An 18524-nucleotide genomic window follows, 5' to 3' on the forward strand; every position below is an offset into this window, starting at 1 on the left:
ATTTACTGGATCCAGTTCCTGTGTTCTGGGTGGGTGGGGGTGGGGTGGTAGGTGGCAGAGGGTGGGGAGTGGGCTCTGGACGGATGGAATTGTGTCTCTGTGGTGGGGTTGGGGAGACAGAGCACAGGCCTGAGAAGGAGAGAAGGTATGCGGCTAGAAGGGCAGGTTTCAACCCCAGCTGTGTATTGGAGCCACCAGGGGAGCATTTTAAGAAATTCCCAGGCTCTACCCAGCTACAGAATCAGCCTCCGAGGGTGGTGCCCAGTGTCTGTATTTTTAGACTGCTCTAGGGGGGGCTCTAAACACAGTCGGGAGCCGCCACATTGAGGCAGGGTGCAGAACTTCCCAGCAGGTAGGAAGAAGTAAACTGGATGTCAAAGAAGAGGAAAAGAGGAAGGAAAGAGGGGTATGGGATCGCAGCCACTGGGGTGCCCGGCTCTGGTCCTTGGCCTTGTACCCCTACCAATCTCTCCTGGGGCTGCTATTGGAGCGCCCAGTGGGATTTCTCAAGGAAGCCTGGAGTTGGCCCTTATTCCAGCTCTTGGGGACTGAGAGGCCGGGCTGGAGGGGGGGTGTTTGTAGGAAGGAGGGGCCCCTCAGAGCCAAGAAGCTGGGTGTCCCAGGCAGTGGCCGCACCTCTCCACTGTTTGCTGTTGAGCCTCTGCTGCCTGGTCTGTAAAATGGTGACTAACAGGAATACCTGCTTTCCAGGGGTTGTGGTCAGGCCCGAAAGAAACGTTCCTGCCTGTGTGTGTCGTGGCTAGCCCCCGAAGGCTAGTAGATTCTAACCAGCCCGGGCTTGAAGGGGCCGTTTGAACGGGTTGGGGAGGTTTGGGGAGGGGGTGGCCCTGTCTGAAGAAGGCCCTTGCTTGGTGTCTGAGCCTGTGTGTGGTGGGAGCAGTTTTGGGGAGAGCTGTCTTTGCCTGCCCCAGAAGAGGCCTCCCTTGGAGCTGCTGAGCCAGGTGGGAGGGGGCCGGAGGGGCCCCAGGCTAGAGGCAGCCCCATGTTCCGGTGGAGGTGGGGCTGAGCAGGCCAGCCGCAGACAACCCCTGCCCCCCTGCCCCCCTGCCCCGGGAATCTCTGCCTGGCTTGTCTTTCCTGCGGTTGTTCTGCAGCCCGCAGACTCTCCTGCCTCTCAGCTCCCCTCCTGGCTGCAGAACTCTGGGCCTGCCCCACTTGGGCCTGTCTTCTTTCATGCGGACAGCTCCCTGAGAAGCCTCCTCCAGGAAGTCTTCCTCCACTCACCAGAAGAAAGGATGTGACTTGTGTCCCTCCGAGGTGATGGCAAGATGTAGAGGTCCCCAGAACTTGGAGCTGTGCTCTCCTCTGAGCTAATACCCTTAGCACCTCACTGGGGCGTGCATTGTGGCTCGGGTCTCCATGGGGTCAGGTCAGTGTTTTGTTACCTGCCGGAGGGCAGTGCTGAGGGTTTGCAGAGCCAGGCACAGCTCCCCTGCAGCTGGGTGCATCAGGAAGGCTTTGTGATGACGTCATGTGTCTCCAGCCTCCCGCCTAGCTGCCTGTGGGAAGGATCTGTCTGTTCTGGCACAGGGGCCTGTTCCATATGGTCGGCCAGGAATTGGCCATCACATTCACCCAGGGCGTTCCTGCCACTTCTGTGCGTCTCCTCTTCCCCCTGGAGACTTGGGTGCACCCCGGGTGTGGCCCAGGAAGGGTGGGCAGGCATGCGCTTTGGTACAGCTCCCCAGCTGTGTCTGGGAGGCTTGAAGAATCCTATCTGCAGAGGTTGGCCTGCCGCCATAATGAGTGGTTCTGCTCCTTCTAGCCCCCGTTTGCTGCTCCGTTGCAGATATGCCTTTGTGTGTCTTGGTCAAGAGAGCTGGTGTCTGTACATTTAGGTGTGGTCTGTGAGTCTACGGAGGCTTCTCCTAGAGTGGGGCTCTCCACGGCTGCTGTTTGGGGTGGAGGTAAAGAAGCTGTGGTCATGGGAACAGAAATGGAATGCCGTCCTCTTAAAAGTGAAAGAGCACGTGGTTCAGGGCAGGCGTTTGGCCTCTGTAGGCACTTGGGAGCCTTCCCTCCGTTCCAGTGGCCAGTGTGGTCACTGCCAGGAATGGCCATGGAGAGGATCTGATGTGGAAGTGGAAACACACCTCTGAGTTGGACCCGTGGCCATAGACCTCAACAAGGTCTGGATCCTGGTCTGCAAGGTGCCCACTGTAGTGAGAAACCAGACTTGCATTGGATAAATGCTTTGCTAGCCCCAGGAGGCTTATGGTGGCCGCAGATGTCTCTGATGGTAAGCGGCACTTGGCCAGCTAGTGTCTGATGGCAACCAGAGTTACGAGGGTGATTTTTGCAGACGGAAAATACTGAGGAACGGTCATTCATTTCCTTTCTTTTTTTTTTTCATTCATTTTCATATATTGATTGAATGACCATTGTGTGCTGGGTGTTTCCTGGGCATTCTGGCTGCAGCAGTGGACTAGACAAGCTCATTGTCTGTGCTGCCTACCTGGGGCTCCTGTTCTGCCGAGGGAGATGCTAAGTAAACTAAAGGCAAGACTGCTGGTGTGCTAGGTCCCAGGAAGACAGAGCTCTGTTAGAGGAGATGCGTGATCCAGGAAGGCCTCTCTGAGGAGGTGGCTCCAGCAGTCACTGGAGTAACCTACACTGGACATCTGGCCCCCATGAGCCAGAACCTTAGAACATCTGATCTCGAAGTACATACGAATCATCGTGCTGATAAGCAAGCTGAGGCCAAGCGAGGTTAAGGTGCAGATTCATGAGGCGATAAATAGGAAAGATGTGGCTGAAGCAGAGGATAGAGCACCACTGGCCAGTACTCTGCTCACCAATGCCGGGCATTTCCCCAGGCCAGCTGACCCTCCGCCTTTTCATCCCAGAATGTCTTTTATTATCCTGCCAAGACTCAAGCTTTGAAAGATCTGTACTTGCACGTTTGCGCTTATTAGCAATAGCAGGCTTATTTTCTCATTTATGGCTGTGTGAGTTGGGGGGTGGAGGGCAGAAAGTTTAAACACATCTTGTGTCCACCAGTTGGCCCTCCAGGCAAGGGCTAACCACCTGGTGTTGGTCTTCTCCTGCCTAGGCAGAGATGTGGCCCAGTTTTGGTAAACACAGGCTGCCCATCTCCATGGGATTTCCATGGTTCTTTCTGAAAGAGCCAAATTTCTCAGAGGATCCCATTGTGACTTTTAGGATTCCATCTGGCCCTCCTAGCTTGGTTCAAGGGTCCAAGTGCCTTTGGGTGGGCTAGGGAGACCCTACCGATGCCTCTGACCAAAGCTGGTGAGGTATGACTCACAGGCCCCCTACCCAGGGCTTGTTTTCAGGGAGAACACAGTAAAATCAGGTCATAGAACCAGCCTGACCCACCTCTTCTCTCAAGGACCAGAAAGAGCCTTAATTGGCTGATAGTTTCCATCTAGAAGGTGTCCTGCATGAATTTGAAAGGAGCTTCTGGTGAAGTAAGACTTCATTAATTAGCCTGTTAGGGAAACGGCTTCCCATTATTATGGGGGCTGGATGAATTTGATGACCACTGTTCTGCTTTGGGCTTCTGAAGGGAAGGCACTAGATTTTCATCGTTTTACTAAATACTGAGAAAAATGTAATGTCTTTTCTAAGTATTTTGTTTGTTTTTAAGTGTCGAGAATCTATGTGCCAGATACCATATTTATTCTTATTTAATCTGTATGGAAATGCTATAAGTGGGATTATTCCCACTTTAACAGATGCGGGAACTGAGGCTCAGACAGCTAGTTAAGGAACTAGCTGAAGGTCACATCCTACTGAGGAGCTGTGCTTGGGTGCGAAGCCGAGTCCTTGACTTCAGAGCCACGCACATGACCTCGGATCTTAACTGACTTCCCATGTCTCCCCAGCCACTTTAGGGGCTGCTGCTAATAATGAAAATGCTCTAGATTCCTGACTTTTATTTCTTTCTCTTCTCTACCAAAACTGCTGCATTTGTATTCCCTAGGAGGGTGAACAGATGACAGCAGCATTTCTGGTTTTTAGATAATATTTTATTGTGACAACAGGACACACTAGAGTAAATGAAAGAAGTGTGAGGTTTGATTATTTTTCTCCTTTGAATTGTACCCCTCCCCCCCGACCAAATAATTATTTTTACATTGTCAGGAAGTCCCAGCAAAATCAACCCTCGTGTATCTTCCCTGACCTGTGTGCGCCGGGGTCTTATTTGTGCTTCCCCTCGTGGCACTGACATCCCTCAAACAGGAGGGCCTAGGCACGCAGGTGGGAAGCATAGCAAGGGTGCCTCAGAGGGTCTGAAAAGCAGGAGAAGACCAGATCCTTTTCCAGCTGCTGGAACTGATAAGGGTTTAAACGAAGCAGCAGTGGTTGTGGAAGGGGCACGGCCGCGTGTTTTGCTTGGAACACCACCGTTGCTGCCTTACCCTCAGCAGGACCCCTCCTGGTACAGGACTCAGGCTTGCCCTCCTTACGGAGCACCTACTGCAAGCCTTGGATCATGCCAGGGACTTGGCGAACAATACTTTTTTTTGATCCTCTAGAACATCCCTAAGGTATACATAATGGTCATCTATTACCAGATAGGGAGACTGGCCAGCAGAGGTTAGATGGCCCTTGGGGCACATCGAGCTGGCCTTGTGAGTTGTGTCAGTCCCTTCTGCTTGTCCCTCTAGACTGGATGACCCATGGGCAGAAGGCAAGGATACCTTTATCATTGGGTCCCCTGGTACCTGGTGCAGTGCCTGGCATTTGGCAGATTTTAAGCATTTATTGAATGAATGGAGGTAAGGTAACTTGTCCACCTAGGTACACTGGTAAACCCATTAAATTGTAGGACTCCGAGACCCTGGGGCAGGTTCTCTCTGGGCCACAAGTAGGATCTGCTTATTAAAAAAAAGGAAAAAAAAGATTTTATTTATTTATTCTTGAGAGACACAGATAGGCAGAGGGAGAAGCAGGCTCCCTGCGGGGAGCCCCATGCAGGACTCAGTCTCAGGACACCAGGATCACCCACCGGAGCCGAAGGCAGTTGTTCAACCACTGAGCCACCCAGGCTGCCGTAGGATCTGACTCTAGCTTCTTTGGTTAATAAGTTAGGTGAATGCAAAATGACATATGTGCCTGCTTATCTAAATTGCAACATGATTATAGCAAAAAATTGGAAGCAACCCAAATACTCATCAATAAGGGGCTAGTTAAGAAAAATGATGGTACATCCACACAACGGGACACAATGGAAATAAGAAACAAGGAAGGTTCTCATGTACTGTATTACATGAACTTCATGAAAAAAAAAAGGCAAAGATCAGTATGTAATATGTGAGTTTTTGGGTAAAAGGGAGAAAAAATAAGGTTTTGAATTTGCTCGTATATGTGTCAGGAAAACTCCAGAAGGATACTTAGTGGGTGGGATGGTTAACTGGGCAGGATGGAATGGAGAATTAACTGTATATTTTAGGCTTTTTGGTTTTGAAGCCATGAGAATGGATGTTACTTATTCAAAAAATTAAAAAGAAAAAAAATAATGGAAATGACTTTGGATCTGCTCTTCTGTCTCTCTGGGCTGTAGTCTCCCAGTCTGAACAATGAAGTGATTGGATTAGAACAAAGCTTCATCTGGAGGGGGATGTTGTATATATTGGGCATCTCTCTGGCTTTTGTGGGCTTTTCCGGGGGATGCTGACCCTGTCCTGGGGTGGTCTGCAGTCCCATCTGTTGGCGGCCTGGCCCTGGTTCGGCTCAGGCTGTTGGAGAAAGGCCGGGGTGATGCCGAGAGAAAGGGGCCTTCTGCAGAGGTGTCGGCCTTGTTCTTGTCCCCATTCCTGGCAGTATGTCCTCTGAACACCGTGCCCTGGTGTGACTCAGTTGGTTCTTCCCCCAGAAAGGAGGATTACAGTGAAGAGAGACTGTTCTGGAGCTTTCTGGCAAAGTGCTGCAGTTTAATAGGAAGAAAAAAAAAATGGCAGAATGTTTTCCCAGGTTATTTTTAATGCTTTTCAGTTCAGCAAACATTAATTGAGAGCTAAGTGCAAGGCAATGTGGGGGAGTCAGAGCTACATAGCACCTCGTCTCTGCTCTCCAGGGCGCGAAGTCTTGGGTGAGAAACCTGAGTGTAAAATCCCTTCTCATACCCTCCAGGACTGCCCAGTTTACCTCATCTGGTTCCACAGAGACTTGTGGGATCGGAAGGGACTCTTCCCATTTTACAGATGAGGAAATAGAGTCTCAGTGAAGTCTTGCCCCAAAGCCACACAGTTCCTAAATGGTGAAGCCTGGAACCAAACCAGAATTTCTGTAACTGCTTTTCCTGAACCCCAACACACCTAGTGAGAACATTCTGTCGCAGGATATTTCCTGGAGGTGTGTGGCTTAGGTCCATTTCTACCTGGAGACACCAGGTGAGCACAGCCCTAAAATAAACCTCCTTCGCGGGTTTCCTTTATGGAAGGGCAGTGAAAATCTCAGACTTACCGTCACGTGTTGACTCTTTTCCCCCCGTTGCTGTTGGTCCCAACAGTTCTGCCCTCCGTTGCGCGTGAAGCTCCCCACCTTAGCACCAGTTACGTGCAGAATGTCCCATATGTGTGTAAGGGTGCATGTGGCAGACAGCAGCTTTCTTCCCACCCCGTCCTCATGCCACCACTTCCCTTTCTTTCCTTCCCTTCTTCCACAAATTCTGTTGCTGCCACCTGTCATCCTAACTATTTCCCAGAAGAGCCACACGTGCTCCCCTCTCGGGGTCTCTGCCCTGGCTGTTCCCTCTACCTAAAAAGCTCCTCCCTCGGACTTCACTTGGCCTCAGGTCCCTACTGGAAACTCACCTGGGTGGGTCTTCCCCCAGCCACCCTTCCTAGAGTTGTGTCCCTTCCCACTGTTGCTGTTTCCTCCCTGGATTTTTCTGTATGGTATTTGTATATGTTACATACAGCTCACATGTGTTGGTTTATTATCTCACTCCTCCCTAGGATGGAAGCCCGCAAAGCCTGGCTAGTTGACGCTCAGCACTGTGTCTCTAACGCCAGCCTGGCACAGGTGCCCAGCATCTAATAGAGACTCTGTAAATATTGTGGAATGAGTCCATTGCCCTGTGGCCTCAACAAGTAACACTTCTTTAAAGAGGAAAGAAGCAAATCATTGCAGTTTTTTCTTAAGAGGTGAAAAGACCCAAGGCCTCTCTCTTTGCAGAGCTTCATCATATAATCTTAATTCATTTAATAATCGCTCAGCACTGTGTCTGTGCAGAGCCCTCCTCAGATGTTCACTTAGCAGCCTCTAGCAGCCTCTGATTTGTTTGCTGAGAGAGACAGCTCACTGATTTTTCAGCACAGCCCATTCTTCTGTGGGACAGTCGTCATGATTTAAACACTCTCTTATAGTCTACATGGGGCTGAAAACTACCTCGATTGTAATTCCTGCACACCGATCTGAGTTCTCGAAGTGCTGGAGAACATAGAATGATCGGACTTCCGTGTGCCTATGACACACCTTCAAATCGTTGGAGAAGGATGGCTTATCATAAGGCTCCCCCACCCTCCACTAGGACATCACCGGTTCCTTTGATTGTCCTTCCAGTGCCACAGGTGTCAGGGGCCTTCCCACCTTGGTGCCTTCCTCAACTTTGTTCTGCTTCGAGGTTAAGAATTTAATGTTTAGTCCCGTCAGAAGGGAGGGTTCTAGGACCCTGACTGAGGAATTTTGGCCCCTGTGGATGTGGCTGTCAACACAGACTGGGGGTACCCTCGGCTGATGAAGATAGAACTCAGTATGTTCTTCACACTATCTCTTTACTTCAATATTTTTTTAAAAATGTATTTATTTGACAGAGCAAGCGTGCACACAAGCAGGGGGAAGCGGCAGGCAGAGGCAGAGGGAGAAGCAGAGTCCCTGCTGAGCAGGGAGCCCAATGTGGGGTTTGATCCCAGGACCCTGGGAATGCTTAACCAACGTAGCCACCCAGGCGCCCCTTCACACTCTTTCTTTCTTTTTTTTTCACACTCTTTCTTAAGTGGTTGAGCCCGTCCCCAACTCATCCAGAATCATAAAGGTTGTAAGGTCTTTGGTTTTGGCTTTTAGCATTTTGAGATTATAGCAGCTGAATTAGCTCCGTGAAGAACAGGGAACCTGACCTGGACCCAGTTTTAAAAGACAGTAAATACAGGTCCAATCCAACAGGTCTGGATTCTGTATCCAGAATCCTCGAGAAGAGGGTGGAACTCTAGAAGTAAAGCAAAATGTGCAGAGCCCTTAGCTCCATCATTTCTTCCCTCTTTCTGACTGCCTGTGGCTTTTTTTCAGTGTTTGTCTGTCTGTCCCTCTGCTTCCCCACCCCTTCCACGCTCTCCTGCCACTGCTTCCCATCCCCACCCCACCTGGAGGCAGACACTTGGAAGCAGCGATTCCCCAGCCTCTCCTGCGCATCCCTCCCTAATGCTTTTACCATAAGGCTTTCCTTTACAGACTTAGGCCAGGTGCACATGTCACATCTCTCTCAAGGAGAAAGAACTGGCATTAAATTGCTTCCCATGTGTGACCCTTAGGTAATTTGTTTTGAGGCCTCGGAGAGAGAAAACTTCCCCCACCAGCTTTAGGCTCTTCTGTGAGATTGGTTCCCGGTTTCTGCCCAAATCAGCGGTTTCCGTTAGGTAGTTGGACATGAGGACCTCGGTGCTGTGCTGTTTCCTTGCTCCACTTCTGGCATTGCCAGCGCCGCTGTCATTTGGGGTTGAGGTGGCGGGGAAGGAGGCCAAGGTCAAGGGTTTCGAATCCGAGGCCATGGAGCCTTTCTCTGCCCCTTCTGCACTTCCAGACCTGCAAGGAGGGCAGTGGGAAAGACAGCAGGGCCGGGTTCAGGCTTGGGGCTCTTTTCCTCACAGTTGGTTTCCTTGTCCTCCTTTGCTTCCTCTTGCTTCCAGGAGTTCACCCCAGAGAGGCCCGTGACTTGGGTGTGGGCCCTGAATTGGGAGAAATGAGAACAGCCCAAGGACAGATTCTGTAATGGGCTGTGTGACCTTGGGTGAGTCACTGGGTTGGTTTCCATGGGGCTTCATCAATTGCTTAAGGAGCTGGATGGGATCCAGTGGTTCCCGAGAGATGGTGATGATAGGGTCCTTTGGCTCTTCAAAGCCAGCTGGAAATTCTGACAGAGGCAACAGCCAGGGGCTGTGGGAAGTGGCCCGGCCTCTGAGTGTGCGTAGTGCCGAGGCTTCTCGGATGGGTTATGCCGCTGGGCCAGGCTGGGCAGAGGCTGGACCTGCCAACTCACGGATCGCCAAAGAGTGAAACTGAGAAAGTGAATTAACTTTTGTTTTGCAGACTGTTCTTCCACTCGGGGGGCCATGGGGAGTGGGAAGCAGTCAAGGGCAAGGTCCACGTTGGACCCAGGCAGAGACCCAGTACCCTCTCTTCAGACCCTGCTATTGAGGACTGCAGTGGCATTTCTACAGCATATGGCCCCTGCTGTCTGCAGGTGACCCGGGCTGGGCTAAAAATCCCCGAATCTAATATGAGAAGCCCAGATCAACCCCATCAGGCAGCTGGGACAGGACCCAGGAAGCCATGTTTGTTGATTTGCCTAAGAGTAGAACTAGTGGGATGCTTTGCTTCAGAAAAGTGAAGAAGTTGGTGAGCCTTTTAGAATCCAGAAGATTCTTTAGAGCCGTTGACTACCCCCACTCCATTCTTGGCTCTAGCTTGAGTGACCCAGTCTAGTTTGACCACTTAGCAAGTGTTTGCTGAAAGCCAGCCCCTCTGGCAGGGCACCAGCCGGGAACACTGGGACCTCAGACCTCGGGAAGGCAGTGTTTGGAGGAGGGACGGCGGGAGGAAGGATTGCCAGGGGCCCTGTGGCCACGCACGGCTCCCGGAGGGCCCTGGTGCACCGGGGCTGTTCACCTATGAGAGGGATAGGCTGGGTAGAGCTCCAGTTGTCTGTCTGTGGATTCGACGAAGTGATACCTGGGGAAGCACTTTGTAAACTGTCACATGGGGAAGAAATGCCAGATGACGTCACCGTGTTTACTGCAGGGCAGGGAGGCTGGCAGAGAGGTGAGGTGGGGACAGACTTGCCTTGGGAAGAGGCACGGGGTTTTTGGTCCGGGAGCACTGATGGCTGGGAGGCTGGGAATTCTCTGGCTTTGCAATCCCTATGGCCATTAAAGGCTGTGGACCAGGAGTGATGGAACATGACAGGATCTGATCAAAGCAGTGTTTTAGGAAGATGGGCCAGGATTCACTCCTCTGCTCTCCGGGGCTTCCTTTTCTGTCTCATGGCTTTTCTGTTGCATGGGGCCTGTGCTGTGGCTCTTTAATAAGATCATCATGGACAGTGTGGTTTTTTTTTTTTTTTTTTTTTTTTTTTTTTTTATGAACCACAGCATTGTTGAACAGGGAGTAGGTCCCCATGAGCTGAGCTGCTTGCTCCCTGCTGCCCTGGGAGATAGCAGACATCAGATGGGACGATGCCAGACTCCTGCATTTGGAACCCAACACCCTGGGCCTCTGGGGGCTGTTTTTGTGATCCTGGTGTGTTTTAAGAGACTACACAATTGATTTTTGTGTCTCATTAATTGCCTAGGGCCCCAAATGTCCTTTTCTGGCATCCCTCAGTGATGAATCCTGGGCTTTTTTGGTCCATACAATGTCCCACTTCCTTTTGGGGAATAGAGGCTGTGTTTGGATATGAGGTGAGATTAAAAGTGTATGGATTCGCAAATTTTGGAACGAGAAGGGATCTCCTCTCTGTGCCCAGGCTTCATTGTCCAGTGTGTGAATTAGGAGACTAGCAGAAGCCCAGAGAGGGATGTGATATTCCCCCCAAGGTACATAGCAAGTTACTGGCAAAGTGGGCACCAGGGTCCAGGTCATCAGACTGCCTGATGAGCATCCTTTGCACTGTACCTCCTGCTTCTTGTCCCCCTTCCTTCTCCACCATTCAGATACCATCTGCTGGGACCAGTGCCTTCACTGGACTCCGCTTCAAACTGCTTCATCACACCCCCCAGTACTAAAGTGGGAAGGGACAGCCATGGAGAAGATGTAGCCTGCTAGATTGCCAGTTGAGCATGTCATCCACCAGTTCCAAAACTTCATCTCTCCCTGTTCCCACTATACCCTCTTCCACTAGCAAAGTCAGACTAAGACAACTCTTCCCCACTTCTTGGGCCCAAACAGTGTTCTGGACCTATTTTCTGTTGCTCTAGGAGGACTTTCCTTCACATACCTAAAGTAGGCAGGGCTAGGGCAGGGGCTGGGCAATCAAGGCAGGCTTCCTCCAGAGGTGGAACTGACAAGGTCTTGAAGTGGAGCAGAATCTAGACCGGTCCAGAAGGGAGGAATGAGGTGTAAAGGGAGGAACTCCAGGGTGTAACATCCGGGAGGCGCCCCAGCTCTGCTGGGGGCTTGCCAGCGAAACAGGCCCACTGGACAAGCCCAAAGCCCAGGCCCGGTAGCCACGCCTGCTGGCCTCCAGTTACTGCCGAGTGTGTCCTGGCTGGAGAAGGCACCTGCAGTGGAACCAGCTCCTGTCTCGGGGAGGCAGAAACCAAGACCTACCCACACCGTTGGAGGAGGTAGGAGGCCGCTTCTAGGCGGCCCAGGAGGCGGTCACCGGGTTTATGTTAATGCGGGTCCTCCCCCAGCCTGCGCTTAGCCTATTACCCGGGCCGACAGCTTAATTACGCTGCAGCGCGCCTCAGCTTGCGTTGCTCGGTTCCCTAAAATAATAAGGATGGCGTCACCGACTTCCCGCGGCCATGTGCTCCCACCCGTGCCTCCCGAGCTCTATTGTAGGAAACAAACAAAATCCAGACACTCAGATGCTTGCTTTCTTGGAGAGATTTTTTTTGTTTTTGTTTTTAATATTGGGACCCTGCCCTGTAGTTAAGATTTTCAGAGATCTTTTAAGTGCGGAGACCAGAGTCTTAGCTACCAGGCAGCTGCGGAATATCCTCCTGTTAGCAGAAATTCGAGAGCTGGATGGATGATTCCACAGTCTTCCACTGGGGACTGTGATTTCTGATCAGAGCAATGGTGTGGGGTGGCGTGGCAGGAGAATCTTCCAGCGCCTGGTTCCTGGGCTCTGGACCAGCTCTGGACCTGGCTTTTTCCTCTGGCTAAACTCGACCAGCATTTTACAAGCTGTGGATCACATTTAAGAAAGAAAAAAAAAAATGTTTTAACGTAATAGATAAGAGCAATGGTAATAAGGTATGTTTTGTTTTGGTGTGTGTGCCTGTATACACAGAACATGTGTACACCGAGCCAGGGCATAAATATATTTTTTACTGTGGGTTGTGGTCAGAAAGCCACTGACCTAGATGATCCCGAAGGCCTTTTCTAGCTTTTGAAATGTCCGACTTTTCTCCCACAGCCTGTCTTTCCCCTCGTGGAACCTGACTGGTTTTTGCAGGTTTTGCACCACAGACTATTAAGCAACCGTAGAGATTTTTAGGGTCAAAACAACAAAATCACTAGCATCTGTCACTCCTATTGAACACCTTGGGGAAGAAGCTCATTTCCCCTCAGCCTTGGTGACTCAAACAGTTTGGCCTTCTAGCTAGAAATGGGATCTGCAACAGGGGATGGCCCATTTAAAAACTGACCTATTTAAAACCCATGAGCGCCAAAAAAACACGGGGTCAATTTGATTTGAGTCTCCTCTTCTGTGTAAGACTGGAACCTGAAAGCTAAATTGGTCAGGGACTGACAGGGTTGTAACCGAAGCTACGAATATTTATTGAACTCTTGCTCGGTGAAAGAAAAGAAAATCTCAAGGCTTGAGGGCAGTCAGGGGGTGGTGATGGGAAGACACAAAACAAGGGGTAGATGTGAAGTCAGGAGGGGTATATTTTGGATGTCACGATCTTAGCTCTCCAGAGTGTTGGGAGGCTTTGTGCGTTTGGTGAGAGCCAGCGTTGTGGCTCAGACCTGCTGGCCTGCCTCTGCTCCCATCTTGTGCCACGGCTGTGGACGCGGTGGTAAAGGTGGCTGTGGGTCAGGGAGAAGGCCAGTGGCTCTTCCCAAGCTGGAGATGCTCTAAGTGCATTATTCCACTTAATCCAGCTCTAGGTGACGGGCACCATTGTCACTGGAAGAAGCGGAAGCTCAGGGGAGGTGAGATGAGCTAGCAAGTGGAGAATGTGGACTTGAGCCAAGTCTGTCTGACTCCAGAGCCTCCTTCTGTCCACCTCTCCACGTTGCCTCCGGAAGTGCTGGAAAAATAAAGAGCTGTTCTCACTTGAGCTTCCTTCTCTCTGCTTCTGGCCTTTGGAGGGCTCTGTTGTAGGCCTAAGCTGCCCATTTAAATCAGGGCCCCCTGACCGTGGGCATGTGACCCATGCAGTCACACAGGGCCGTGGGCTTTGAAGGGCCCTCCCTCGGGTTTCATGCACCGCTGTTGCTGTTTTGGAATTCTTAACGATTTTTGAGCAGTGGGCCTTACATGTTCATTTTGAACTAAAGCCTTGCCAATTAACACAGCCAGTCCTGGCTTTGATACAGCTCATCCCTTTTCTGGGTTTTTCTGGGTCCCTCCTGTCTTGAGCATGCCTGTCCTCTCTGGGGAGGAGACATTTGAAGAATGCACTCCGTCCCACACTCCAGCCTGCTACCTGGCACACTGCTCCAGTAGCTGTTTACCAGCCATTGGCCTCCTCCTCGCAGTCACCACACCTCTGGCTGGCAGGGACCCCCAACTGTGGCTCACCACCGCCTCTTGAGTCCCCTCAGCATTTACCCAGGTGAACCATGTCCTAGGAACACCCTTTACGGAGGGAGGGGCTTCTTCTAGGCAAGAGGTCAGTGTACCAAGCACTGGGTCAGGGCAGGAGGAGTGTGTGCAATTGGCCTGCCTCCTGGGGACACAAGACACCCTGCAAAACATTGTTTATAAGAGGTCAGGTTCCTTCAGTCTCTGTGGGGCCAGTGACACTGTAAGTTTCACGATGGTTTGACTCACTCTGTATGCCCGGCACCTAGTAGTGTGCCTGGCACAATAACCAGGACATTTGTTAAGCAGTTGCTCCGGTGTCCGCTCCCCGCTAGGCTGATTACGAGGAAGGACAGTCCCTGACCTCTAGGAGGATCGGATGCTTAATACACGATTAAATGATTCATGTGGCAGCTGCCCTCAGTGCCCTGGGATGCTCAGAGCTGGGTGGGGGAGGCTTCCCCCCCGGAGCGGGGCCTGAACTCCATTTGTGGTGCAGGGGTAAGATGTGGGGAGGGGTGGAGAGGGGAGGGCCGGTCCTCCTTAGGTCAGTTTAGGAACTCGGAGCACCCTCCCCCCACAAGCGGCAGGAAGCCAGGAGGAATGTTTCTTAGGCTGGAGTTTGCACTTTGTAGGTTAAACAGATACCGTCCTCCCCCTTCCACAGAGGCAGAGCCTCAGACCTCGGGGACAGAGTCAGGGTCATCAGCCAGCCGGGTCCTTGGCCTGTTCCAGTCTTCCAGTGTCCCTGCTGTCACAGAGACCCCTCTTTGGAGGCAGAAACAGACTCGGAGTGACTTCAATGATGACCGTGACCAAGACTGCAGTGTAGAGAATAGAGAGGAAATGATCAAATTTGAGAGAGCTGTGAAGACAAGATTTCACAGTTTTGAAACAAGCAACGGGTTGTTCCTTAGAGGAATAATGTGTTTGTGTTTATCACGGACGTTTCAGCTCCCATTGGTGAGAAATGATTGCTGTGTCCTTGCTCTGGGGACAAGTTTTTCAGGAAATGCTGGAGCCGGACAGTCTGATTTCTTGGGAAGCTTCACTGCCCCCCCCCCCCCCCGACCTCTCGTGGGGGCCGAGGATGAACGTGCAGAGTCCTCGCAGGGCTGACACCTGAGGAGCGAAAGCAAAGAGTCCTGTGTCGTTCCATCCATGGGTGTTTGAAAAGCTTCTGACACCAGCGGAGTAAGCTAGTTGTTGGGCTAGAGAGAGAGTAACCACATTCAGATATTTTTAAAGGGCCAGTGGAGTTGGGAGAGAATCGAAACCCAAAGTACAAATTTTCAGTTTAATTTTAACTTTGCACTTAGCTCACACCCAGGATTTGGCACGGGGACGTGGACCTTAATTTTTTTTTTCCTTTTTTTTTTCTTTTTTAAGCAGAACACACCCTGGATGTAAAAGGGGATACTCGCTCTTTGCCTGGAATGGCTTGGAGTGGCGGCCACCACACAGACAGGAGGAAGTGGGTTGGAATAGGAGCAGGAGTTCAGAGTGGCTTTGGGGAGCGTTGGGCTGGTTGGAGGTTTGGAAACATGTGAGCCTGTCCGGAACTCTAGGAATGGGTGGCCCTCCCCAGAGGCCGGGGGACCCAGAGGGTACATGTCACGACTCCAGGCCGCCTGTTGGGCTGGTATTTTTGTTTTTTCCTATTTGGTCCATTCCAGACACTTCGTAGGCAGCCTCCCTGCCATCTCCAGAGTGACAGTCCCTCCCCAAAGCATCCCCTGCATGGTTTGGGCTTTCTGGTGATATCAGCAGCCTCCAGGCCTAAACCTCGACTCCCCCCACCCCCCATCTCTTTGGTCTCTTGCCCCACACAGTGCTGAAACCCCCTGGCAGGAAGGAAGTGCAGAACCCCGTTGAGGTCCCCAAGGCTCCACAGACCTGACCTGTGAGGGCCACCTGCTGGCGCTCCAAACAGCACAGGCTCCCCCAAGTGGCTGGGGCATGACCTCTTCCTACTTGGCAAGAACAGGGTCCGAGGTCTCCCAGCCCCTCTCCACATCCTTGCTCCCTAATAGCAGTGTCCTCTGAAGGAGGGCCGACTTGAGTTTGTTTTGTTTATTTTTTTTTTTTTAAAGTTTTATTTATGATAGTCACACACACACACACAGAGAGAGGCAGAGACATAGGCAGAGGGAGAAGCAGGCTCCATGCACCGGGAGCCCGATGTGGGACTCGATCCCGGGTCTCCAGGATCGCGCCCTGGGCCAAAGGCAGGCGCCAAACCGCTGCGCCACCCAGGGATCCGAGTTTGTTTTGTTTAACCAAGGAAGTATAACCAGGCTAGGGACTGCCAGGATGGCCCCCACCTGCTGGTGGAACCATGAGAAAGAGGGGTGTCAGGGGAGCTCGTAGGGTTGCGTTGGGTCTGGGAGAGCCTACGGCTTACATTTGGGAACGTCTGAGAAGCTATCAGGAGCCAACACCGACCAGCTGGGTCCACTAGGCACCATCCTGTTCCATTCCTGGGATTTCAGGATTGGTGGTTCTGAGGTGGCTGTCACGTGGGAGGCGCCCCCCTACCCCCCGGGGAGCCCTAGTGAGGATTAAGCAAGCTGGTGCAGGCAAAGCATGTCAAGGGTGCCTGTGAGGGCTCAGGAAAGATCCGCCCGTTACTATTAATAAATACATTAGTGGTAGTGGCTTGTGTATTGTCCCCGAGAGGAACGGCCCCCAGTTGGTGGTGGTGCTGAGACTGGGACCCTGGGTCAGGCCGTAGAATTCCCAGGCAGCATCGTGCTTCTCTAGAAAAGAGGCCAACTTCCAGGAGGAGTTCCCCTGACTCCCAGCACCACCTCCCCCATCTCGAAGACCTTCTTTTCCTTGGCTGATGGCCGGAAGAGGAGAAGCCCTTGACCCGTCTAGAAAAACCACATGTCTGAAATCTTTGAGGCTGGACTGGAATCCCCTGTGTTTGTCTTTTCTCTGGTGGAGCTTCAAGAATTCCCGGCGCCTTCTGAAGACCACGGGCCCTTGGGCTCCAGTGTTAGGAGCCACCAGAGGAGGTGGTCCTCCCTCCCCCCGGACGGCAGCTCTCCTGCCATTTGCCCTGCTGCCCTAAGGCCTGGCTTCCTGGCTCTACGCTGATTTCCTGCCCTGGGGCAGAAGGCCTCGCAGGATTTATTCCCAGGCACTCTTGCCAGTGACCTTGAGAAGGTGGCTTGACCTGGACGTCTGGCCTCTCCTGGGGACTGAGGGAGTGGAAAAGGATTTAACTTCTCCCATCCCAGATCCAAGGGGAAGGCGGGCCTTGGCGGCCAGCGCCTCGGCCCGGAACTGTGAGCTCTGGGAAGGAGCTCCCGCGCCTGGCTTGGCCCCTTCTGGCGCGCTGCCGCTGCCCGGGGCTGAGCACACCACCTCCCTCCACCAACGACGAAGAAATCGGGGCAGCCGTGGGGCTCTGCAGCCCAGATGTGCCCCCGCGCTCCTCTGGCCCACCCCCTGGGCACAGCAGTCCCACTGTGGACTCTGTTTCCCCCAGGCTTCCTGTTGGCCCCAAGAGGCTCAGGAAGGGGGAAGGACCAGAGAGACTGGCGAGCTGGTCATCCTAGAGCCAGCAGGAAGCTCTGGGCAAATCGCTGTGCTTATCCAGGAGAAGAAAAGGCTCCAAGTGTCTGGAATGACCCTTTGGACAATGTGGGAATGTGGGACTGCTGTGGAGAAGAACTAGCCATACTGTCTGACCCATCGGTGACAATAACCTGTGAGTGGAAGTCCCAGGGAGGCAGCCTACCATTGATGCATGCTTCTTGGGGGCTGCAGGAAGCGGGCAGGTGGGGACGTTGTGTCAAGCACCTGGTGCCGCCAGGAGGAGTCACCTTTATGGTGCCTGCCAGCCCTGAGTGGCCAGAGAGCAACCAGACTGCTGGGGCAGCAGTGGGTAACCAGGGGCATCTTCCTGGTGGGCAGGACACCCTGGCCTCCCTCGCTGACTCTCCAGGGTCATTCAGGCCCGAGACTCGATTACCCTCCTCGGCTTTTCTCCCCCTGTACGGGAGCCTGGATCACCTTCAGCCACACCGACCTTTTAGCAACCTAAGGAGAAGTAGCTTTTTATCAGTCTTTCTACAGTCTTGGAAATACAGGATTTGAACCCAAATGGGGGTAAGAGGAGAAACAAGGAGAATCTAAGAACTCTAGCAGCAAAATTGCCTCCAGGCAGTTTGAAAGAAGAGACAGGCAGGGTCACCGAGGTGCTTCCAAAGACCAACTTTTGTACTTTGACGGCCTCAGTGTGTCACTATGGGGCCATCCTCCATTTGTGGGGTTTCATTTTTTTCCCTTCACGTCTAACTCAGGATCCTATGAAGAGCAGGGTCTAGAGAAACTCCCCTTAATATGGTAACTGTAAGTAGTAAGTATTTATGCTTAAAATGAGGAAAATGAAAACTCAGTCCCTCATTCTCACCAGCCGCGTTGCAGGTGCTCAGTGGCCACGCTTGGCCAGTGGCTCCTCTCACAGACTCAGCAGGTGTCCATCGTTGTGGGAAGTTCTATTGCACAAGGTTGGTGTACAGAATGGAGAGTGGGGGGCTCCCTAGTCTGGTGACCATGGTGATGAGCACCAGACCTGGTGGGCAGGCTCTGGCTGGTGAGGCTGTGACAGCAGGTGTCCTGGTGTCTTGGGACCCATCCACACGCAGAGTCACAGACATGCAGAGGCAGAAAGGAAGGTGGGGCCCGAGGATGGGAAGTAAGGTAGCAGGTCAGGCTGCGGCCACATGGGCATGGGGTTGGAGGGATCTGATGGTGTAGCTGGTGCTGGCGGGAAGCTGGGGACAGTGGTGGCTTATTTTTTAACGGCAGTTTTGGAGGAGTGGGG

At 52.3% G+C, this 18524-nt stretch overlaps 1 protein-coding gene across 1 annotated transcript in view; it reads left to right on the forward strand.

Annotated features, from left to right (window-relative positions):
- The window catches only part of ANP32A (acidic nuclear phosphoprotein 32 family member A), a 37879-nt gene that overhangs the window by 11576 nt on the left and 7779 nt on the right, over positions 1–18524 (forward strand). The gene's annotated exons all lie outside the window — the stretch shown is intronic.

The sequence above is a fragment of the Vulpes lagopus genome, chromosome 2 (assembly GCF_018345385.1).
Source record: "Vulpes lagopus strain Blue_001 chromosome 2, ASM1834538v1, whole genome shotgun sequence".
NCBI lineage: Eukaryota > Metazoa > Chordata > Mammalia > Carnivora > Canidae > Vulpes > Vulpes lagopus.